The sequence below is a fragment of the Python bivittatus genome, unplaced genomic scaffold (assembly GCF_059951505.1).
Source record: "Python bivittatus isolate LINGU-HERP-01145 unplaced genomic scaffold, Pbiv_v1 ctg000190_np1212, whole genome shotgun sequence".
In the NCBI taxonomy this organism is placed as follows: Eukaryota; Metazoa; Chordata; class Lepidosauria; order Squamata; family Pythonidae; genus Python; species Python bivittatus.
Window position 1 is genome coordinate 6,116,334 of NW_028277042.1, and position 26,336 is coordinate 6,142,669.

Here is a 26,336-nt window from a genome sequence, read left to right on the forward strand (position 1 = left end):
ATATTCCTCACCATTCTTATACAGGGGAAATAGACCTTTTGGGAATCTTCCTGAGCAAGGTGGGGAGAAAATGGAGCAGACAACCAGCTCTGTAGATCTGAAGAGGAAATGGACTTGCATTTTCTTTGATGTGAGTAATAGAACTCTCACTGCAATTTGGAATTTGAATAAAGCAGAATTCTGGATTGCACTGGAATCTGTACTCAGATTCAAGAAAACACGAGTATGGTTTGCTCCAGGTTTCTCTCCTAAATGTGTGGAAGTTTAGAAGAGATATAGGTCTAGATGTGTATGTTCCTCACTGTATATTTTCCTCACTAGGAGCTCTCCATGTGTTCAGATGAATGTCTGACTGGACAAACTGGGGAGAAAGCATACCTAAGAAATTCATCCATCCAGAAAGTTTCTGTGCTTTTCAAAACATGGGTTTGAATCCATGTGTATTCATATTTAACCATGTTTCTAGTGCAAAATTAGGATTGCTGCTACCAGCCAAAATAAATTCCTCCTGGGAGTGAATTGCGAAATCCTAAGTAGAATGAATCGCAATGAAGATTCCATCTTTTTCTTCTGAAAACAGTGTTCGGTGTGGATGGGGTTTGCCCTTATTTTATAGGCTACCTAAGATAGCCATAAGGTCTGTTCTATCTAAAAAATCCTGGCAAGCTTTTAGTAGGACCAGACTTTTTGAAAAATACAGTTCCATTTCCAGCAATTCCTAGAACGATCATGTGACAAAAATTCCTGGAATGATCACATGACTCTACAAAAAGCCCAGCACTGCTATATATTTGCCATTAAAAAAACCCCCAAAACCCAAAACCAAAAAAGGGCTTTGTAAAGCTTAGAAAATAATTGACCCCCCTCTTTGGGAGGTGGGTCGATCTGATTTTTGCATTAAAAAAAATTAATCAGAAATTGGCCAAATCAGAAATCTATTCCTGAAAACTGATATGGAAAGTTATATCCTGGTCAAGTAATCCCTGATTGGCACATACACTTTTATTCACATACTGTATTCCTAAAACATAAAAGCCACATAGCAGGAAGGTCCTCAATTTGATGATGGGGAAAAAAATGCTTTCAGGCTATTTTCCCCAAAGGAGAAAATATTTGAGTAACATTGATGAGTAGAGACAGTTCTGTCTTTTATTATACAATCTTTTCTCCAAAATTCTGTAGTCTCCCTGGTTCACCATGGGTCCATTAAATCCCAAAGGATGTCCTAGGATCAAAAATCAGGAATAGCCAGGGAGGCTGCAGATTGAAGGAGTAACAGGATAAAATAAGCCTCAACATCGAGGTCTCCCTGCAGTAATGAACTACGTTCATCAAAAGAATTTTTTAAATAAATTCTATAGCACCTTGAAATTGGGGAGGGGGTGCTTTCACATGAAAAGAAAACTCTACAGAATAGGAAGATGCTTTGTATTAATCCAGATGCCACTGAATTGGTTGGAAACTCATTTGAACTTGGATCTCTAGTCATGATGTCCACCTATTTTCCTGCTGCTAGGTCTGGATGGGGGCCAGCATTTTCTGTACTGAATGACTCGCACAGAGCGAATCTGTTTTGTCTATACAATAATGGGATCATTCTCAGCTCTTCAAAGTTAAGCTGCTCCTATGACATCAGTAAACAACTACTGTTTATACCAAAATACAGATTTCCTTTGTGCTTTACTTAAGTCCTTGGTAAGCCATATTTATGTTATTATTGTTTATGTTTCCAGAAGCCAGTGGGAAGGTGGCATTGTTCCTGCTTATTTGGTTTTATGAGTCATGCCCATTGAGGTAGTTATTAAGTCCAAGATGTGGGGAGGAACACTGAAAAATGAGTAGCTCCTTCAGAAGACAATATATGCTGGGGTAAGGTTTGGGAATCTATCATTCACATGCTTACCCAAGATTTTGTTTCATTCTTCTAAAATGAGCCCACCCAAGAAAGGGATTTTTTTTTTTAATTTAGAGTTTGATTTTACCTTAGGATTCAATATGTTTATACAGATAAATGGGATAGTACTTAATAACACCTTGAGATTAGGGTAGGATATGGAATTCTCAAGAACACTTTCACCTAAAGATCTCTCTTCTCCAATGGAGGAAAGAATGATGGGGAATGTCACAGTTATGAAGAAATGGCCAGCATTCTATGATGGTGATGATGGTCAGAATTAATTCTGTATTAGAAAGGGTTCTTGGCCAAGCTCCCCAAATCAACAGTGTGACATTGACCAGAGTGAGTAGGCTGATGCCAGCTTTGGTTATTCATTCATTTTTAAATGTAGAATTATGGCTCTGATATTGCTGGGAAAGTGCACTCTGCAAAACTCAGGGGTTGGAGTATGTATGTTTTAGAACTGAACAAGCTTGGAATACTAGCTAAACTTTTGTGTCTCAGAGCTATCATTTCCCTGCAGCCCAGCCTGGTTAAGCATTCAAGTAAAGAAACCTCAAAGTCTATCCATCATCTCTGTCTGCCATACTAAAGCTTCACAACTTACAAGCAGATGCCAAAATCTTCAAAGCCAAATAAGATTTCCAAAAGTTGAAACCAAATTAGAATGTTAATGGTTTCAGAAGGGAAAAAGAGAGCCAGTTTATGAAGCTGTTCATGACTCAAGTCTTGCACGGGGACCTAGGGTGAGCCAGCCATTATTTCCTCAGTCCAACTCATCTCACAGCTTCTTGAAGTTGGGTGGCCTTAACAAATCCAATAAATAAATAAATAAATAAATAAATAAATAAATAAATAAATAAATAAATAAATAAATAAATATCAAGAAGACCCATTCCACACCCCTTGTGTAGGTGACGTTGAGTTCTCTAAGAAAACGCAGAATATAAAGCTAATAAAGAGACAAATGACTGATGGGAAATATTTCAATTCTAACTTCAGTGAAGCTTAAATGGCAAAGACATTAAATCAGATTTAGTTTTGACCTGGCCACATGCACTATTTTTTGGAATGTAGCCCCTGAGAAAGGGCTAAAAAACAATAAGAAAGTCCAGAAAGAGCTGCGTATCCCTTTGTGTTCATTCCTCTGTGAAAACATATTATCTCCTGAGGGTAGAAGCTAACTCTATTTCTGCACCATATTTTTGATAGATGTTCTGGGTTTGGTCCCTGAATGATCTAGATTAGGCCACTGTTTCTGGCCTGCTGTGAGCCCTGATGGTTACTTTGGAACTTGATCTTTTTCTGATTTCAGTTTCAGGATGCCAGAAGAATTTATCATTTTGAATTCTGATACAAATTGTCTGACCTACACTTCTCAAACAAGGTGAGGATAACATACTTCTCTGTGTGACACAGTGGAATTTTCAATGCATAACAAGCACACCCAAATCCAAATGTGTTTTGAAATGGACGCATGGGATGAATTACATTTAGAAATTTATACTTTGATGTAATACATATTTATATATTTATGATATGCGTAATGTGTGAGAATATATATATTCTCACACGCATTATGCTTATATATATATATATATATATATATATATGACTCTTATTATATATATCATAAATTACATGTGGAACCTGGATGGATTGGGCTTACAAATGAAGAAATGTACAATTGACATGGACTGAAAATAACCATCCATCACATATTGCTTGGAAGGGGGACTAAATCTTTTAGCAGTGAATAATACTGAAGAATAAGATATGTGACGTGTCCTCTAGTATAAGGATGGATTGCAGTGAGATAGCAAGCATGTCTCCAGTTTTACTTCTGACATGATGGAGGGGATATAAATGCAGTTAACAAAAGGGCTAAGGAATTTGACATTCTTAGAAAGTTGAAAGAACAGGTGGATGCAGCCCATTGTTAAATTTGGAAGCGGGTCCACTTTCTCAGAAAAAAATGTAAAGGATTAGCTGCAGTAGTGGAGGACATCCTTGGAAAGCTCCACCCAGTGGGAGGAGCCAACCTCACCATCTGCTTTCTGGGAAATGTGGATTTTGTGTCTGGCCACATCTATCATAGCAGCCATTTTGTTCTCAAAATTCCAAATGCCTTGATAGGTGCCCCAAAAATTGCCTGCCCATGGAACAGATTGACTTGTTTTGTATCAAATCAAATCCTGGCCTGTGGTTGGCTCATTGTATCCAACCATGGAAATCCCTCTATTTTTTTGTTCATTATATTTTGAATTAGCGATTTTAGCCTCTTCCTATGCAGAAACCATATGCTCTTCTATAGAGTATTATCCCCCTCCCATGAAGATTCTGACAGAGGCAGTGCCAAAATGTGACTAACAAAGGCCCCCTTCCAGCATGTTTTCACTATTAAATAAACAAACACCAAACAAGTTATTTGGCAAAAAGCTGTCATAGCTTATTGCCTTTCTGGAAACATTTTCTTGAAAGTGAAATTTACAGTTAACTAGCAAAGCATTTTGGAGGTCAAGAAAAATGCTCCTATTCTTACCACAGGCTTGCCAGAAGTTACACAACAAGACCTGACTACAAATTGAAAAATAGTATTATTCCAACTCTCAGCTCATCTATTTGACTACAGTATAATTTGAGCTTCCACCCAAACAAATGCCTGACTTTGAGTCTTCCTCCCTCCCTCTCTACTTTTCTGTAGGCAATGAAAAACACCACATCTCAAAAATATCAAGCATACTGAAAAGAAAGAGAGGGCGAGAGAGACAGAGAAACCAAACACAGTCCAAACTGAAAATGTAAAAAGCAAATTAAGAAAATGTAAAAAGCAAATCCACAATTTGGCTTAGCAAGGAAAGAGATCTAGGATTAGGGAATATATTCAAAAATTGTTAGATTTTTGGGGGAGGAGGTGTGTTGGAGACCTTGTTGTTCATCTGTAGAAATGAGAGAGAAAAAGAAAGAAAAGAATATTGGCTGCATCAGCAAGAGGAAGGATGAGAAGCATGGATAAAAGTCAAGGGAGAAAATTTGGAATAAACATTAGAAGAAACTTTCTAAAGAGCAGAACAGATTTTTTGAAAGGTGGTGATGTTTTATCCATAAACAGTATCAATTAAAGCATTAGTAACATGACTCTTGTTCTGTATTTTGCATTAGAAACCTAATTCCTCCCTATTTCTAATGACCTTGCTTGCTACCCTAGAGAGAAGGAGGAGGAGAAGGAATAATGATAATGATGATGATAATAATGTTTATTTCATTGCTTTGAAATCCAGAGATTCTCTCTCTTGTTTTCTCTCTACCTCCTCCAAACAGAAGCACAAATGCATAGACACCTATACTCTGGATCTGGATAAAGCCTGATTTGAAATAATTTGAAATAGATTTTTATTCAACAGAGATGGAAAAGACACCTCTACTCTGTCTTCCATGAAGCTGTCACTTTACTCTGAGCCTCCAACACACATCAAATACCAATCACGTAGCTACTGTACCCTCCTCCCAAAAAAATCTATTGTCAGTTGCATAAAGTCTCAGTCAGGAGGGGAGGGAGAAGCCATATTGAACTCAACAGATCAGCAGGCCAGTCTTCAAATCAGAGGGATTTTTGCAACTAAGATCACCATCAACAAAATTAAGCAAAATTATCCTTGAGATCATCCGTCCCCATCAGTTACCCCAATCATGGCATCCATGGACATTTCCAGGGTAGGCAAGGGGGGAGACGCATCTCATGATATCACTTCTCAAATGATATTTCAGCATTTGCAGAACATCATGGCATACATGATGTTACTGTGGCATCTTCTGGAGTCCTGTGACAGCATCTTGGAAGGATGACAAGATCTTAAATGATGGAGACCAAAAAAATTGCGCAATCTCTCTGTGGAATTGTGTTCAGTGATAATAAAGTGAAATTTAAAAATATGAACAAAATAAATACATTTATAAGCAGATAAATGTCACTGAGAAAGGGGGTCATTTCTCCAATCACACTCTGGATTGGGGGGATTAATTTGTTCAGCTTACCCCTAGGGCAACCCAGAGTGAGATGCAGATCTCACCTTCAAAATGGATAGGGAAGTATCTTCAATGAACATACATACACACTACGCAGATATAGACAACCACAAAGAACTTGTCATTAGTGGGGAACTAATGACCTTCTGGATGCTACTGGACTACTACACTCATAATTCCTGGTAACTGGTGAGGTTGGCTAGAGATGCTGGGCATCAGAATGCTATGTCCTTGAGATAAAGTATGTTCTCTGCTTTGATCTTCCAGAGTGTCTCCACAGTGTTGTTCCACAGTTGTTGAATACAGGGCCTGAATCTGGCAAGATATTTCAAATGCCGAATCTCTGTTCTTCCACTGACCATAGCTGGATCTTGTATAATATGATTGGCTACAGCTATCTCTTGTAACTTACTACCCAGATCATTGTAACTGAAGTTACCAGAATTGAACTTAGAAAGTTTGGCATTGAAAGAAATGGCTTTTTCTCTACATATTTCTGACTACAGCACTTACACTTTGCTTGGGGTAATCAATAGTGAACTGTAGAATCTTTCAGAGGACTTTGTTGAGGCCTAATCCTCTGTTCCTTCTCTCCCCTACCTATGAGACAAATTACAGAGAAAGCTGGAGAGCAGAAAATACAAAGATTTCCCTCCTTTTGATCAAGATCTGGGTGATGAATGCCCAAGGAACAAGCAATTTGTTAGAGGTTTCTCAACTAAAGAGTGTTGCTGTTCTACTTGGATTGCAGAGAACCACAATTTACTATTTACAACAATATCTTTCAGAATCTGGACAATGAATAAATAGCAGTGTTATCTCCTGGATCATGGTGGGGTTTGTTTGTTTTTTTTTGGCTTCTTACAAAGCCACCAAGGTGTTCAAGATGACCACTGGAGGCTGGTTGTGATAGACACAGGATTGTCCTTTAGTGCTTTTATTTAAGCAATCTAGAACACACAACATTCAATGGTTCTGAACTCAGTACCACCAATACACCTTAAATTCCTCTGTTGTCCAAAATTCATTAAAATATGCTATTGGGGGATGTTTGAGATGCATTTATTTTATGTGCCACATTATAGGTTTTGAATTTCTTTGTTTCTGTCCCATTGGTATGTGCATGTGTTCCTGCACCAATATTTTAAAGGAGGTATATTTGGGAGAAGGTCTGTCCTTTAATGCAAATATCCAGATTTGCATTAAATGATGCATTCTAAACAGATCAAGGTACATGAGTAGAGGGAGGCTGAAGAGTGATAGAGAAATGGGTAGAAGAAAAGATGCCTGTAGGAGTATCCTCTGCCATCTTGCAACATAAAGCTATGAGACACCCCCAGAAGAAATTCCTGGAAACAAAACAAGACAAACACGGTGTGGAAAAAAAAAAAGAAAAGATGAGGAAAATCTTCAGGAACCTGACAGTCAGATGAATTAAAATATTAAAAACAATTCCCTCTATCACATCAGGACAATAACGTAACAGAGGAGAAGAGGTGAGAGCGAGAGGAAGGAAGGAAGGAAGGAGGGAGAGAGGGAGGGAGGGAGGGAGGGTCTGCTTTGTAAGGAAGAAGCTTCCAGAAACCTGGAAAACAGATTATGGGATAGTATTTGTTTTGAGGAACGAGGAAGGACTCCAGTGCGTAATCTTTTCTATTGCCTCTGAGCTGAAGTGGAGTGCAGAACTGAACCCCTTCAGCCATTAATGTTCTCTCTCTTTCCCTCCTACATTAGAAACTCATTTCTTTCTCAGTCAGGACTCTCTTGCACACCAACACTAGGGCCAAAAAAGGCAGGAGTGGTTTCACCAGGCCAAGGGTCTCATTTTCGGTCCCCGAATATCGCCCTTTTCTTCCCCCGGTGTTATTTTCATCTTTTGTATTCCCAAGAAGTGCATACATTGTGTTTGCCTTTTGTAATCCAGCTCTTAACAAGAATGGCTTTGTCCTGCTTACAATGGGCCATAAACTTCCATGTGCCAATGAGCTCTCAGTAACCGCTGGACATTATGACTGATTATAATGCCACAACAATCCTTGAAGACTATAAATGTATATTGAAAGACCGTTGCAGGGAGAGAAGTGTGGGGTAGGGAGGGGGACGCTATTGAATGACACAGTACTCATGTAACCCTGTGGGGGCATACAGGACAAGAAGGCTATTGATAGTTGTGCTAATACAAAAAGCCGCATAGACGGAGAGTCATCCAAGCCGGTATGGTGCGGGGATGACCACGGCGTTCCAGTTTTAATGCTGCTTTTGTTTTCTTCTCACTTTGAGGCAGACAAAACCCACCGTTCAATGGACAGTGTTGCTTCTGTTGCCCAGAAAAAGAGACAAATAAATAAGAAAGTTTGTAGACACCCCCAACCGCTATTGCTTCTCTCCCTCTCCGTGGTGCATCGGAGGGAGGGTGCAATCAGTCTGGGACTGGATTACATTCGAGCTTTGAAAATGCGGATGGGAAATAAATGGCCCTCCATTGGCGGTGAGGCTAGCACTTCCATTAGCATAGGATTTGCTGTTTGCACGCTTTCCAGACTCGGTTTGGGAGTCTCGTTTCCTATTAAACAAGAGCCAGAAAACTCTCTCCACTCTTTCCAAAAGCCTCTGCCTTCTCCAACTTAAGACATTTTCTTTCACTTCTACTGAGGCCTTTTTCCTTGCGTTATTTTTCCTTCTTATCAGTTCCCATTCTGTTCAGTGGAAGAGAGCTTGTTTTTGAATTATATCATATTTAAAAGGAGACTTCTGGTATCGTTTGAGAGATGGAACATGGTGTTCTTGTCCTTATTTAATTCTGAGGTGCCCATGTCTATATGTGTGCATGTGAACATCCTGTCTTCCATGGTACTGTTATTTCTCTGGCAGTCTGCAGATGTAATGGTATGTGGGAATGATCTTGAGAGCCAGGGTGAAGAGATGTAGCCAGAGGAATAAAGATAAAAGGCAGCTGAGCCCACAGCAGGAATGTGGGCAGGGCAAGAGGCTCAGAAGGGACCCTCCCTAGTTTCCTGGGCTGTAAAGGGGATGGGGGGAGAGATGGAATTTCAGATTTGCAAGATGCTGTTAATGTAACCTTACAATAAAGTAAGCTCATCTGGCCGTGTTTCCTGCCTGGTGTACCTTGCAGGGCTGGCATCAGTTTCTCAGGCTTCTTTAAATTGCAAGGGAAGACATTGGAAGAGAACCGTTGCCACTAAGCTCTTTGAAATTGGGAAGTGTAGGGCAGCCAGGGAGGCTGCAGAGGGATGGGAAAACTGAATAGCAGAAATCAGTAATCTCATCACAGTTGTGCTCAGAACACACACAAGAGGAATTTGAAAGAAATTTTAAAGCATCCTGAGAACAGCATTAAAAAATCAGAAGTTTCTTTGTTGGGGGAGAAATCTTTTGCAAAATTGCAAGAAAATGTTGGCTTATTATTATTATTAGTGGTAGTAGTAGTAGTACTATTACTACTATTGAGAGTAGTAGCACTGAAGTAATATTATTATTTCAAAAAGAATGGGAAAGTGATAGGAGGAGAACATGGTCCAACCACTGCAGGGTTTGCCCCAAAAAACCATAACAAACATAAATCTCAAGGGATTTTAAAAATTCCTGTAGTTTGAATGGAAGAAAAAGAGACATGAGGAAAGAAAGGATGAAAAAGTGCATTAAGTCTGGATCCAATGAACGTGTTTCGTTATTGATGGTGATTGTATTATCTATCTATCTATCTATCTATCTATCTATCTATCTATCTATCTATCTATCTATCTATCTACCTACCTACCTACCTACCTACCTTAGCATCATCTACAGACAATGGGGTGGGACAGAGAAATCTCTAAATTTCCAAGACTTTCAGATTTTTTTTAAAAAGGAGCATCCCTCAAAGCCAATGTGAACTTACAGTAAATGTATTTCCTTTTGGAAACAGGTGGAGGAATGGAGCAAAGGATCCAGAACAGGAGAATTCACTCCACGCTGCATCATTTGGTTGCAGAGCCCACTACTTAGATAAATAAATAAGTTACAACGCCCCAGGCTTAAACCTTATGCAACCCAGTCAGGTCTGCATCCAAGTGAAAGTCAAGCAATATTATATTGACTTCAGGAATGTTTTCTGTTTTCTGGCACTGAAAATGTACTCCAATTTCCTCTAAACTTTCCAGAGGACATCAAAAACAGGAAGTATGAAATGAATGTAGAAAGAAGTAAAAAGGAGTAGCTAAATTCAAATTCCCAGATGTGGAGAACGAGAAAGCCATTGCTTTATTTACTTTGAAGTGGCATTGTCAAAGGACAGAGGTTACTTTTCAGAGATGTTGAAATTTCTATTTCCTCCCCTGCCTTGATCTCCCCAGTCCTTAATGAGAGCATTAAGAGCTTCTGTGTTAGCAAACTGTACTTTTATTTAGTGAAACAAATGCTTCAGTCTTCATCTAATGCTACAAAGCTGAACAATTTGAATAGGACTTTACGGTATCTGAGTTTTCTTTCTCACAATTTTTTCTGCCTCCTTCCCATCCTTCTTCATTTAGTCTAAAACAAACATAAATGACATTCTTCATTTAGTCTAAGTGCAAACTTCTCAGCTTACCTTGTTGGAATCCATTATTCTTGCATATATGTAATATTCCCCCCCCCCCATCTGAATAATGTTTTTTGAAGGCTGTGTCATCTAGGGAACTTAAGAAAACCTAAAATAATCCATAAGAATTAGGGGCATTTAAAGGGTTTTTCCCCTGCTCCTCAGCAATTTGGAAAATCATATTTCATTCTTCTAGAATAGGACTGGGCCACATTTTTTAGCCTCCAAATCCTTTTCTGGTGGCCCCCGAACCTAGTGAGTATCAGCCTCTTGATTTCCTTCCATTCTCAGTTAGAAAACATACCAAAAATATAGTGTAAGTATTAAAAGAAGCACACTGTAAAATGCAAAACTATAGGACACCCCCACAAAAAGGGAGAAAAAACCAGTCACACTTATGTGTGTCCTGTGGCCCACCAAAGTTGTATAATAGCCCCACTCCCTGCAGCCTTCTAGTTCTCTTCCCCGAATACATTAACAGGGAATTATGGCCACTCCAAGATTGTTGAGATGATTCTGTTTTAGAATGATCAAACTATTTTCAAAAATCAGATGAAGTCAGTTTTTGATGGAACACTCAGAGGAATTAAGAAAATACCTCACAGAGTTCAACTCCATTTGTGTTTTTGTAAGGCTTGGAATTTTCTTTCTTAACAGCAGATCGTAGGCATGCTGTTTCATGCTATAACACAGCAATATCCATTTCATGAATAGAAGATTGGTTGGATGGACAGCTAGACATAGATGTCCACTACTAATCGTGATGATGAAAAAAAGTGATGGAAGATGCATGGAGAGATCACAGCACAAACCCCATGGAAATGAGATCCTTGAGGATGGGAAAGAAGCCGGAGGATCTCAAAGCAAATCAGTAGACGGATGTTTCAGGGTCACACTGAAGTGGAAAAGAATGGTTATGGAGTCCTTGGGGTTTTCTGAGCTTGGATTCAGAGAAGGACACCACAGTTCAACCCTGAGCTACACATATTTGCTTCTATTGAAAGAATGGTTAGCCTGTCAGTCTGGCACTCTGAGAACTAGAGGTTTAAACAATTCCAAGAGCCCCTCCTGAATGAATTCACCAGTAAATAAATGCTAGAGTTCTAGTTTATTCTGTTTCCAAGATTCTGCATACTAATGATACACATTGTGAATCTTTCTCGGTGGCTGTACTCTGCTGCAATGGGTTGGACATCTCATTCTTTTGTGCTAGTATTCCAATATCAGATGCAACTGTGTAAGTGATGGGGTGTGCTTGTGATCTCATGATTCATATTTCATCCCTTGCCTCCCTGCCCCCCTCCCTGCCCCTGTATATAGGTACCACAATTGTGGTCCTGTGAGGAGGAGATTTCTTTATAAACAAAATCCCAGGCTTCAGTATTTGGACCAGAGTAGAATCAGATAAGATTGTGTCCGATTCTTGGGGGCCATTTTGACGTGGAAAAGCATTTTATGCGTATTCTCACAAAATAACTGCTGTGATGAACCTGGCCAGTCACAAAAGTTAGCTGAATGCAAACAAGTGAGATTTGCCTCCTTTCTCCAAAAAGTTCTTTGCCATTTGAGATTATCTCTATTTTGGGGGGGGGGATGGGGGGATGGGCGGGGGGGAGAAGGAGCTGATGGGAAAACCTCTGAACAGAGTACCGGCCTGTGCTCTTCCTTCATGTTTATTTTCTAAGAATGCCTATGGAATCAAGTAGAGTCTAGAGGCTAATGCTTTGCTTTGTAGTATTTTAATTTCACATTTATAATTTTTAAAATAATAATAATAATAATTAATAATAATAATATTTTTAAAAATAGTCAAATAGGGCAGGGAATTTTTTTCTTGCAATGGGAAATGTTAGCAAGCATACTGTTGCTAAACAGCACAAAGTTGCTTATCTAAAAGATTCAAGAAGACTTGACACACACTGACAGAGCTCCAGTTCATGAAGAATCTGATATGGAAGGTGAGAAATTGAGCGGACTTGAAATACACTAATTAAGGAAAATGGCAATGACTCCACCAATCCCTTCAGGAAACTATGGGGTGGGGTTAGAATGTCCCATCTCCACCCCAACTTTCAGTGCCCCTTGGCTCCAGCCCAAATAGAAAGAGAATATATGACTTCCTTATCATCCCAAATCTGTACAAAGGTCCTCATCTTTTGTTTGTGTGTGGGTGTAAATTGTCTCCTTTTACAACAAACCTTTAGTTTCACTTAAACTTTTAAACTTTTAGTTTAACATTTGTTTCACTTGCTATGCTTTTGGGTTCTAGCTCCAAAGCTTTTGCTTGAAGTAAGATAATCCTTCTGCTAGGCATCAAACTCATGTTGACAGCAAACACCTGAAGATGATTCATTAGGTGCTACTGTATGGACATATTCATAGCTGGCATAGATGTTCACCGTGCCTTGGTGAACAAAAATGAATGGGAGAGGTTTATTTATGTTTAATGAAATTGGCAAATCTTATTAGCCGTCTTTGGGGTTACCAGAAATGACTGCCAAGAAAGCAGCCAGATTCAGCTGAAGCAAACTATACATCTTATTTTTTGTGCTGTAAATCTACAGCAGTTTTTCCCCCCCCACCTATTCAATTATTATTCAGTATTATGGAAAATATTTCTTTTTTTTTTTCCCCAGTAAGAATAACATTTCAGTGAAATTCTTACAGGTCTGGAATACCTTAGTTACTTGGTAGTCAAGGCACGCCTTTGGCTTTTTTATCAATGTAGAAGTACTTTTGGGTTTTCAAGGCAAGGAAAAGTTTGGGATAGTTTTTGAGTTTATGTTTTCACTGCCCAGCAGTTGAAGATATTTCTTTGGGCTTTCTTTTTTTCTAATGCTGATCTCTCCAACATTCTGACTTCTCATAGGCTTCTTCTCATTTCTGATCTTAAAAAAAAAATCCATGAGAGGAGTTCCAGATACTGTCTTCTCATGGAATTCAGCTGAAGTCTAAACGTCAGCAAGGCTGTAGGCCACTGGAGAGATGAATCACACAATGGACAGGACTTTATCTCTCACTTCTTGGCCACCTCATAACACATGTGGCAGAGCTCACACCTCACATTTCTTCCATGAAACAACTTTCAGAAGCAAGTTCTTTTCCATCAGATTGGATGAGAAGGGCATATATTTTTGGAACAGCATTATACTGGTCTATATGTATATGATGGAATGTACAGTAGATGTGTTGTGAATAGAAAAACCAGTCAATCAAATGCCAATCAATTATAGTATTTTGAGATTTTCAAGGAATTCAGCACATAAGGCAACGGACAAAATCTCCTTCCTCCATTAATTTATCAACAGATTTCAAAAGTCTGACTCTCTGGGCCTGAAAACTAAGCACAATTGGGTTTGGTTAGTACTTAGATGGGAAACCATCAGAATAGTTGTCAGCTAGACTGGGAAACTGAGAAAAAAAAAATTGGGAGCAAACCACTTCCATATCATTGCCAAGAAAAGCACATGGATGAGTTAATAAAATCACCAAGATGTTACGTTTAGCTCACAAAACTCAATGAAGTTCTGGTTTCACTCATTCCTCTATTTCTGTTTCAGGAATCAGGGGTCCTACTGCTAATTTCACAGATAATGTCTCTCTATATGGTATGATGTGTCCTGTGCATGGGTATATGTTACATTATGAGCATTTGTTGCTGTTGTCATTTTTTTAAGGGATTGAATGCTCATCTCCTTCCATCACCAAAGTGCACACTTGACAAATCAAATGTTCTTGCTTAACAGATTTGAATAAAGATGATGATGATGATGATGATGAAAGTTAATTTAGAATTATTTGAGTGTAAGCCTTACTCTGATAAATCTACATAAGCTGACTGTAAGATACACAGTTTGTTTATTTTTAAGCCAGAAACTTTAATGTTCTGTGTAATGAACTGTTGCACTGAGCTCATTAAACGTGCAAAAGGTTTCTCTCCCTAGCTTTTTCCAGTGTAGTAGAAGGATATCATCTGTGAGCTGAGACGCTGGTAAATTACTTAATGAAGTGATAGCATCACGTGGAGATGTCTATTCCTTCTGATAAGAATTTATCTGCCTTTATTGATTTGTCATCTATCTGCTTTATAGATGACTTGGGAAACGAATGACCAGGTGTTACTGAATATGCAGGGATAGATTTTGAACTGAATGAAGGGGCATTTAACTAGTTTTGGATACAATTATGAACATAAATAGAATGAAAGGGAACAGAGAACTGCATTAAGTTTACTTAACCAATGTTAAGAATCTTTACCACTATTAAGATCCACTAGGTTTTACAGGTCTGCCACACTGACCTCTGAAATAACTTAAATAACCTTAAGCTGAGATGAATGGCCCATTGGAGTTAACAGCCTTTGCAGTCCCTGGTTTGGAGAAAGAGCAAGAAACTTCAGTTGATTACACACCAGTCATGAGTGGCTATTTAGTTTCTAAAAATTCTCATTCAAGAACGAGATTCAAAATCATTGATGGGCATAAGGATATATAGATCAGAGCATGACAGCTTTAAATATTTGAAACCCAAGCAACTATTTTTTATACTCTTCTTACCATTATTGAGCAGGTGGCCCAGGTCCACCAGAGGCAGGATAGTAATAAAATGATGTCACAAGAAGTCATTATAAGAGTTGTCACACAGTACAGGGAGGGAGGGGAGAAGGAAGGAAGGAAGGAAGGAAGGAAGGAAGGAAGGAAGGAAGGAAGGAAGGAAGGAAGGAAGGAAGGAAGGAAGGAAGGAAGGAAGGACTAATCTTGCAGAATTAAAGATTAATAATTGCAGAAACAAAGGGCTGATGGAAATAGGCCAGCCCATTCAAAAGAGGTGACCATCTATCCATTTCATATGGTGTGAAGGAAAAGACACAGAACAGATACTGGTGGGCTGTATAAGACCGTGGGCCACATTTTTTGCATATCTTGTTCTACACTATAGTGGGGTAGATAACTAGCCTGCTATCTGTTCTCTCTCCCATCTTTTGCTGCTGATCATCTTCTTTAATTTCCAAAGACATTACCCACTGCTGCTTGGTCTTAACAGAAGAGTCAAGAAAGAATACAAAGAAGGAAACGTGGAAACTGTTATAAACTGTTGAGTCACTCTTTACTCCTTTTCTGACCACTAGGCATCTCTCATCAGGGTTAAAAGCCAGGACAGAATTACCAGCAAAGTGATGGAGGTCATTTCTATTCCTGTGCAGATTCGGACTGTGTCCCACTTGGCTTAGCTCCATTTTGCATATCCTTATTGTACTCAAGTGGTTAATGCTCTGAGCAATGGGCACACCCTCTCTGGAAGTTAGACTTGTGTGTCCTGCCAAGGGGAGGATGCATTCAAATGCAATGGGAGGAAGCAGTCATTGTTCTTCTGGGACTATACCTTAGTCCCCAATCTGATGAGCTCAGCAGAAGCCACCTCATTATAAAGAAAAGATGAACCGTGGAGTAAGGGTGGCATTTGCATTCAAGCATAATTCTCACCACACCATTGGGCTGGCTCACTGGTCCCCAACTGACAATTGCCCTTGCTGTTGAGTGGTGGAAGGATGGGTTTGTCATTCTCTGGCAAAGCTGGTGAGAAAGGAAAGGAGAGTTGATGTTGGCCAGGTGAATGAGGCTCCATTTGGATGAGGCAAGCAAGCCCTGAAATGATTTTATGTCCATTCCAAGGACTGTTGAGGAGGTGCCAGAGTTTAAGGAACAGCCAACTGACCATGACAATAGATATTACCAGGAAACACCTGGGGAAAAAAGGAAATCAGGGAGAACCTCCACTGTTTAAAATTATGACTGCTTTCTACAAACTTGTGCAAACGTTAGCAAGAGAAGAACAATCAACCCTTTTTAAGAGGTGGGGGAGAAATACTGTGTTTTTCTGATTTACTTTTTTTTAGTCACATTTTAGCTGTTGCTATCTGTATTGATGTAAGACTGGATCAAACAGGAGAACTTTTTTCCCCTCCCATGTATCAGGACAGAGGATTCGTTGAACAAGTTTTGGGGAAGGGACCCAGACAGTAATACGTGTTGGAACTCAAAAGAGATCTTAGAATCTGGGGATTGAACATCAGGAGACAACATGACATGAAGGTTCATTTTCTCAAAAATGTTGTCAAGCAGAGACTTCAAGGAAGATCCTTGATTAGCACACATGCCCAGGAGTTATGTATCATGCTGATACAAGGGCAGAAAAGAAAAAAAAATCTTTAACTCAAAAGACCCTCAAGATTACAGAAGGCAGATGAAGGATATGTAAAAACAAGATAAGCAAAATCAAAGTAGAAAGGAAAAAGGTACTCCAGAGGTTAAAACGACACAAAGGCCATTCCAAATATATGCTGGTCATGGAAAAGAGTTGAGGAGCCACAACTTGGCCCCTTTGGCTGCAGGAGGGAAAGACTTTGGGTAATCTCTATATATACATCAAACTAGGGTTACCAGGCACCTGAACAGGCAAAGGAGGACACAGACAATTGGAAAGGAGAACAAGTGGGGAAAAGGAGGACACAGCGTTTGATATTTGTATTTACATTCACTGGAGAGGAGGGGATGATAAGCGAGTCAACAGGCACACAATGGGGAATACACATTGAGAGCAACGGGCTAGTGCTGGCCATTTACCTAACCTGCTTAGGGCCAGCCTGTTAGGAGGCAAAAGCCTTCAGTGTGTGATTGTGAATTTCAGGTAGAGTTTATTTACTTGCCCTTAAATCTTATTAGGGAAGGGAAGAGAAAAGCTACTCAGATACTTAAAAAACCAGAGAATATTTGATTTTAAGGCTATGCCTGCCAGATGGAGGGCATGAGGACAAAAAGGAGGAGATGTCCTCCTTCTGCCAGATGTCCAAACTGTCTGCTCTTTGAGCCTTGTAGTACCTGCCTTCAGTGGTAGATATATTTTCCACCCTGGCTCCTTTATTCTGTCCTGATTTGAATATGAGACTGTATATACGGAGGACATGTTCTGTTCATTGAACTATTATTTCAGCCAATTTGAACTGGTTCTTGCTTCTTTCTTTGATACAATGTATGTTTCTGAGGCAACTCATAATAGTCAAACGTAATGTAAAAATGTGTGTGTGTATGTGCCTTTGAGTCACTTGGCCACTGACTGGACAAGACCCTGCAGAGTTCTTGACAAGATTTCGGAAGTGGTTTGCCCTTGCCTCCTTCCTAGGGCTGAGAGAGAGGGACTGGCCCAAGATCACCCAGCTGCCTTTGTGGGTAAGGCAGGGCTAGAACTCATGGTCTTCTGGTTTCTAGCCTGGTGCCTTGAACATTACACCAAACTGGTTCTCAATGTAAAAATTACCAGCACTAAAACTCAAAGAAAACAGATCACCATCTTCAAATTCCACAGAAAAGATTCTAAGCACCACTGAAAGAACTGGATGGGCATTTTCTTTTCCTAAAAGATAATAGAGATGGTAGGATGAAGACAAGCCAAGGGAGGGAGTTTTAGCACAAAGGTGCTGTCACAGAAGAGGCCTTACAATGCACATTGGCTGGACTGAGTCAAGGTGCTCAGATAAAATACAGTTGGGTTAGTTTTGGTTTTGAATGATATACGAACCCAGCTGCTATGGTTTGCAAACCATGGCTTGTGGCTTTGCACTATTTGTGGGAAAGGGCCACTATGTCTTGTACAATAAATTACAGTTAAAATAGACCATAGCTAATGCATGGTTTGTTTTAACCATGGTCAAATTGTTGGTTTTCTTTTTTTCTTTTTTAAGCTAAGTGTTGTCTATACCATCCTTCCCTTTCTTGTGAGAGAGAATAAGAGCCCCAATACACCTGCAGGGAGCCAGGCTGGGGGAAATTGCTTTATAATGATTTGCAGCTCTCCATGATTTTGAATAAGGATGCTTTTCAACACTTCTCAGATCTCAGGAGATAAATATGGAGGGGAACTAAAATGGTGAGGGGAGAACTCTTTAGGTACTCAGTATTACTGTACTGAATCATGGAGGATTTGATATCATGGGGAAATGCAGCAATCTCATATTGTTGATAAGAGATGGTCAACACGGCACCTCCAGATATTGCTGGATCTTCTTTCCCATTCTTCTCACCATTGCCTTCCTTGCTGTAGACATGCAATGAACTTCTGAAAGAGCGAGACTCCAGTTTTGAGTAGGTGGAGTACCAGGAACAGAAGAAAAGGGTAAATAAGGATGTCTGCTTTATTCTCCACCACTGTACTGCTGGATATTCTTGTTGTACTACCTTTCTCTTTGCCAATTATATAAACTATGCTGGAGAACAGAAGGGAGGACAAGGAAGAAGATACCTTTGGGATACAGCAGAACTGATTTTGTCATCAACATCCTCCAGGCACTTGAGGAGAGGTGGCATTTCCAAGGACATTTCTCCTGAGGCAGCAGGAAGACATCTAGTCAAACTGGCTGCTGTCCCCATATTTCCTGTCTCTCAATTATCATTGCCCCAAGTCAACACCAGCTCTCTGCCTGTGGGTGTCTTCCATCAGTAAACTCCTTGTAAAGGATGTCCTGTGCTCCAAAATCCTCGTAGACATTCTGGCGTCTGGGGGACCAAGCATCCTGCTGTGGTCAGAAGTTCTAGCACCAATTTAAACACGACAAAAGAGAGTATGACCTACATCCTTAGAGTGACACACCAGCCATCTGTCAGAGATGCTTGAATTTGCATTTCTGCAAATGGAACTTGGAAATGGCAGAAAGTATACATTGCTGTGGTTCTCAGTTCTATTACACATTTTTTCCAACATTCTGAGGATTCCCTTGCTATGTAATTTCCCAATCTGGGAAAAAAAAAACATGTGGAGTTCCCTCTTAATTTCTTCCCTTGGGAAGCATGCAAATCACAATGCTGCTAATTTACTGGAGAGACTATTGTATAATGAACAACAGGATAACCATACACATACTCCCTTCTCTTTCTTAGAATTAAGGGGGTACTCTTCACTCCATGAGGATGGGTTTAATAGTGACTCCCTTGAGAGATTTGGATCCCTCCACTCAACCTCATTATTCATAAGAACATATTTAGTCTCAGGCGGCTTTTCTTCCATTTATTTAGGAATTTATCAAATTTATATGCCACCTGACACTCAACAATACTGGGCAGTGTTTTAAAGAGATGTCTTTTGAGAGTGGTAGGCAATCTGTATAAGCAAAGCACTGGAAGGCTCAAACTGAAAAGTTTAAATATGTGATCCAGGACTTTAGTGCCTATGTGAGCCACTGTAGACTGAGTTCAAGCTTGTCATATCATTAAGGATTATCACTGCTGATGGCCAGAAGGTGAGAGTATCTCAGCATTCAACAAAGTTTGGGGTGAGGTGGCATAAGCGGCAATAGGATTTCATTGCTATCAGATTGTTGTTTAGATTCAGAGAACCTGGAGCCATCCAGATGTTGATGAACTATTACTTCTACTATGCTTGCCAATGGGCTCAGGGAATCTAGGTTCTGAAGTCTGGCAACATCTAGAGAGCCAAATCCATGTAGTACTTCCTTAGTGCTTCTTTTCTCTAGGCTCAGATATCTGTCTCTTTGCCCAGTGCTGCTTTCTTGGGAACTGGATGTGGCTGTGACTCCATAAGTCTGTGACACCCATAATGACTTTGCCTACTGGGTTTGAAAGTTGTGGGAAATAATTATATACATTAAGGAGTTTGTTGAGAAAAGAAAGAGGAGGAGATGATAATTCTTAGTTAGACATGAGCATAAATGGTGCCTTGCAATATAGGAGTGTCAACCCTTCAAGGTAGACCAGACTGGGAAACCAAAGTTATGAATACTAATGCTACTTTTATTTTATGATACAGTAATAGAATCTTGCAAGACTGAATGTACTTCTCCCCTCTGTCCCTTTATCTTCATGAGAACTACGGACAGTCATGTCTGAGAGGCTTTCTCAAATTACATTTCTGACCCGGACTCAGATTTCTTTTATCTGACCATTGTTTTGGTTGCAGCTGTTTCTTATGGTCCTCAAGGTTCTTCCCTTCTTCCCATTACAAGGAGAGAGAACCTAAGATGTCCAACTCCCACATTTTCATTCAGACTTCTTGCTCCACAAAAAAAAGTAAACTTTTAGGCTCTTGGTGCCACATTGTGGTGTATTTGGGGCTTAGTTATCTTAACTTATCTTAAGTTAAGTTAAGTTATCTTAAACAGGCTACTATGGCTTCTTCACCAAACTATGGAGGTTCTTCTCTCTGTATCTCACTATGGAGATCCTCTTTGTGTCCAGCATCCATCTCTATGTGTAGTCAGTAGAAATGAAACTTTAGTGAGAATGATATAAGACACAGTTGGAGGAATGAATTCTGGTGCTTTATGTGCAAATTCTAGAAGCTCCAAAGCTAAAATGGATTAATTAGAGATCCTTGGGTCAAAAGAAAGTGTAGGCACAGGAGGCATATCAGAAAGCTGATGGAACAGTGAAAATCAGTGGGACCCTGTTATCCCTGACTACACAATCCGTGGAAAATACAAAATCAGTTGAGCTGGAGAGGTTTGTGTTATATGACAAAGCATATCTTAAAAATCTATTTTAATAAAAATCTAAAAGGAAAGGTGAGCTAGCAAATCCCAGGACCTTAAAAGATTGATTAAGGGTACATATTCATCCAACTGACCAAGAAGATGAGCTGGTTCTAACATCAAAAGAAAACAGACGCAATAACAATAGAGAACAGAACAATTCCAATAGCCCAACTCCCTTCCTTCTGGATTCCTTAGTTACTTTATTTTTGATCAGATTAGATTGGCACAAAACAAGTTTTCTAGAGAGTGTTTCTAGGCTGGTAATTCAGGTTTCTCCCTTCCTTGTATTCCAAGATTTGTATTAGCACTAATAATAAAAAGTTGTGGCTGCAGAATCAATGCCATGTGACTTTGCAAAACACTGCTTGTGATCTTTGTACCTGAAGGGAGACTATATTAAACATAGCATCTTCTAACTGAACCAAACCAAACCCAACCCAACCCAACCCAACCCAACCCAACCCAACCCAACCCAACCCAGCCCAGCCCAGCCCAGCCCAGCCCAGCCCAGCCCAGCCCAGCCCAGCCCAGCCCAGCCCAGCCAAACCTAATCTAATCTAATCTAATCTAATCTAATCTAATCTAATCTAATCTAATCTAATCTAATCATGCTATTTAGTAATAAGTTTATACCTGCATGCATACACACACATACACATTCTATAACAGTTCGTTTAGGGAAGGAAAATGAGCTTGAATCAAAGATAACTAGTTTTAGATATAAAATCTGATAGTCCTTTTTTTAATTACCTAACTATGTGCTTGTGGTAACAGCCTTGGATGACTTCATGAAGAACTGTTAGTTGATACCTTTTAAGTGGGATTCAATTAAATCCCCATAAAATGATCAATGGGAGGCAAGTTGACATGTCTCCTCAGTTGAGGCCCCCAAAAGGCAAATTGCCACGTTAGAAGCATCCCACAGGCATGTGCTAATATTTCATGCAAATTATATCGCGTTTCACTCCTCACTTGGTACAAACAACAGAGAACTAAAGGTGGTGCAGAATCTGCATGCCAGGAAAATTTATGTGGCACAGTTTGGTTACTTGCCTACACATGCATGAACACACACACACACACACACACACACACACACACAGACAAACAGAATGTACAGATCAGTATAAATCTGGTTCATGTTATTGACATATTAACAGAGCAATATTTCAGCCCATTTGGTTTCTTTATGGATCTTTTTTTTAAAAAAAAAAAAGAGCTAAGAAATATCTGCATGTTTTCATTTACAACTTATCTATCTATCTATCTATCTATCTATCTATCTATCTATCTATCTATCTATCTATCTATCTATAAGATTTGCATTTGTATGAATACTATTCAGGGTATTTGTACGTAGCTTTTAATATAAATTCTACAGCTATGCAAAATTTTGAAGGGGCAATTCATTTCTTCAACAGTAATGTGAGGAGCCCTTGGAAGCAAAATTATAAAGTAAAAAGTATACCCCTGGCCTAAAGAGGGGAGTGGAAGAGTTTCACTTCGTTGCCTCACCAGACAACAGCAGCTTTTGTGCATGCAGAACTGTGTACCACCAATTTGTCTCCTTCTCCTTTCTTTTCTATTATCTCTGTTAAATGATTGTCCTCCTGTTCATTCCTTTCCCATTTTCTAGGCATGAGCATCTTTCCATTCTCTCTTCTCAAAGTCAAGAGAGAAGACAGTGAGATGGGATGGGTTAAAAAATTGACACACTTGTGCATAAGCCTTGTATAAGCCATAGTGATGATCCGTGTGGGGTCATTTGCTTCTATTCCCCCAGACACTCATACAGCAGGGGGAGGGAAATCTTATTTTTTTTCTACCAATGCATACGAATTTGGAAGATATGGGGCTCTAGGGTCTGCAGGTTTTGCTTGGTAGTCTGACCCTAATTTTATCTGTGTAAATAGGTTATATACAAATATATATTTGTATAGGAAATAGTATGTGTCCCTTCAAGTCAGCATTGACTCCTGGCGACTGCCTGGACTAGTCCCTGCAGTTTTCTTGGCAAGATTTCAGAAGTGGTTTGCCACTCTTCTTCCTAGGGCTGAAACAGAATAATTGGCCCAAGGTCACCCAACTGCCTTTGTGCCTAAGGCAGGACTAGAACTCACAGTCTCCTGATTTCTAGCCCAGTGCTTTAACCACTAAGCCAGACTGGCTCTAGATTACACATGGTTGCCCAGTTATACCTAAGCACTTCAGCCTAAGAGCAGCTGAAAAATGTGGGATGTTAGAAACCAGAATGCAGATGTTCTAGATAGACTAAGATAAGAACATTTACATCTCCCGCTTTAGTTCTTCTTTATCTTCTTCTTTTTCCTACACCTCCTAAGAATGTGGTTGCCTTCATCCACCTCTTAGGTTCTGCATGCTTAGCATTTTTTCAGAACATGTATATCAGTGTTGATTCCAAAGTATTAATGACAACTGCAACAAAAACTCCTTAACAAGTGCTACTTTTGTCCACAGCTTCAGTGTTGAATATATCCAACCATAGGATTCAAAGCCTTCCTTGAAATTCACCCCGACTTCAACATGGACATCATTTTGCGCTTTCCCTCTACCACTCCTCAAATGCACTGAAGCCCAAAATCTTATCTCTCTTTCTCACTTCTGGCTACTTCCATTTACTTCTACATCACTCTCTTGGCGGTTCAGGAGATCCCATGACTTTAATGAACATTTGGGGCTAAGTACTTTGCTGGCACAGCAGCCTATTCCTCATTTTCCTGCAGTTTTCTCTCCTTGCTAATGCATTAACTCCATGAGCACATGGAATGAGGTCCTTTCCAACTTCCAAACTTTGGAAGACTGGGTCAAGTGGAAATGCTCAGAAGTTAATGTTGCCTTAGCAGAAAGGGTAGAATTAGATGTGGCAATCCATTTCTACAGTAAAAGCAAATTCACAGTAATTAAAGGAATTAATCTAACAATGAAACAGTTCTAGGTTCCTGGAACTATATCCAAGGGGTTAAGGGATATGTTGGAGTTCCCCCTCCAAAGTTAGAGGGAAAAGTTCCATTTTGGAAAAGGAAGCAAATTAGAGGTCCAGGTCCCTATCAGGAGTCAAAACCAGCTCTTTCTGACCTCAGAAAGCCTTCAAAGAAAGTATGGGAGAAACAAGTGAGACAGAACTACAGATTCATTGGATCTAAATTCCTGCCCTGCCTACTATGATGTCTGCAAATCCATGCAGGTCCCCCCTCCAAAAGTTTGATAAGGCAGTTAAAACAACTATGGTCTGTTGCTTTTTCTATCTGAGTTGATTGTTTTGTAACATGCATCTTGAGAGGGAGGGGGTGTTGGTTTTTCTTTTCTTTTTATGAATTTGGGCTTAGCGGATTTTTTTTTCTGTTAGAATATTCTGATTATTACTCTGTTGTATGTCATCCAGAATACTGTCTGGGACAGATTAGAAAAATTACAGAGGGAGGGAGGGAGGGAGGGAGGGAAGGAAGGAAGGAAGGAAGGAAGGAAGGAAGGAAGGAAGGAAGGAAGGAAGGAAGGAAGGAAGGAAGGAAGGAAGGAAACAATCATTTATTCATTCATTCATTCAATTTATATAGCTGCCCATCTCAGACCAGTAACTCTGGGCGGCTATATAAATTGATCGATTGAATGAATGAATGAACAAACTAATGCATAAATAAATAAATAAATAAATAAATAAATAAATATATAAATGCAGTTAATCTCCCTCCTTCCTTCCTTCCTTCCTTCCTTCCTTCCTTCCTTCCTTCCTTCCTTCCTTCCTTCCTTCCTTCCTTCCTTCCTTCCTTCCTTCCTTCCTTCCTTCCTTCCTTCCTGATATACTAGTTCAAGAACAGCTTCCCCCAACCTGGTACTGTTCAGATATTTTGGATATCTGTTCCCATTACTTTGCAACAACAATGGTCAGGTATCTCCCAGGTTGTAGTTCAAAAAATCTGGAGGAGGGTTCAAATTGGGGAAGCCTTTCTAGTACATTAAAATCATACTGACCTGTGAGCTCACTGACATAAAGAATAGAGAGACAACTCAGAGCAGTGTCATATATTTTAACTTTTCCAGGATCACTGGGTTTCATGTATTATGTATGTATTTATCACAATCACAACCCACTAGGGATATATGAATCTGTCCATTTTGATTCCTCTCAGTCTTCCAGCTTTTCTTTTGCCTCATCCTGTTTCTGCATCACCTTTTGACTTTTTAAAAACAGGGCATGAAAATTTGTTTCCCCTCCAAGATGCCTATTTTTAACCTGAAATCTTCCTAAAGTTCATCCCCAATAAATTGTTGAACAGAAAGAGGGAAGAGGCTAATACAGAAGTTTGCTGGTAAAAGTATCCATTGTTAGGTCAGCTTCCCCATGAGACTGATGACAAAGGTGAAGGCACACACAGGAAATAGATGATACACCACGGAACTAAACTGTGGAAGACTGAGATCTCAGTCCCCATGCAAGAAATATTAAATCATTTTCCCCGCACAAAACTATTTGTCTGTAACCCATCACCACAGGCACCACAGGCATTCCACCTTCACAAGCCTTGGAAAAATTCCCATCAAATTGTAATTGTTAATGTGCCAGAAGCAGGAAATGATTAAACAGTAATCATATCAAGTGTATTTAATTAATTTAGCTTAAATTAAATTAATTGAATGCAGTTTAATTTAATTTAAATGTAAATTGACTCAAATCAAATCAGGTTTAGGTTTTGTTCTGGCCCTCTTCATTTTTGTACTGGCCCCACTTACCTTTTAGAGTGTGGCCCCCCAGCACTGTAGTCTGTGGCCAAGAGTAACTTTGGATGAGAATAGATGTGTAGCCTAAGGTGCAAGAGATCATTTCATTAAGAGATGCAAAGTCGTATTTGCAAATCAGTTTGGAGAAGTGTGACACTGTGCTTCACAACTTAGGCCCTCCTAATGGGGCACACTTTTCATTTTCAGCTTCTTTGCATTTCTTAATTAATATGGAACCCTATTGATTAAGATCCGGAAGGCTTAGATGATTATGGAGAAAAATCCTGAAAAATTCAGAAGCTAAGCATAATGGACTTGCACTGGGTGGCCTTCCTCCTCCTCCTCCTCCTCCTCCTCCTCCTCCTCCTCCTCCTCCTCCTCCTCCTCCTCCTCCTCCTCCTCCTCCTCCTCCTCCTCTTCTTCTTCTTCTTCTTCTTCTTCTTCTTCTTCTTCTTCTTCTTCTTCTTCTTCTTCTTCTTCTTCTTCTTCTTCTTCTTCTTCTTCTTCTTCTTCTTCTTCTTCTTCTCAACATTAGTCATGAATAAATTGGCTAAGTA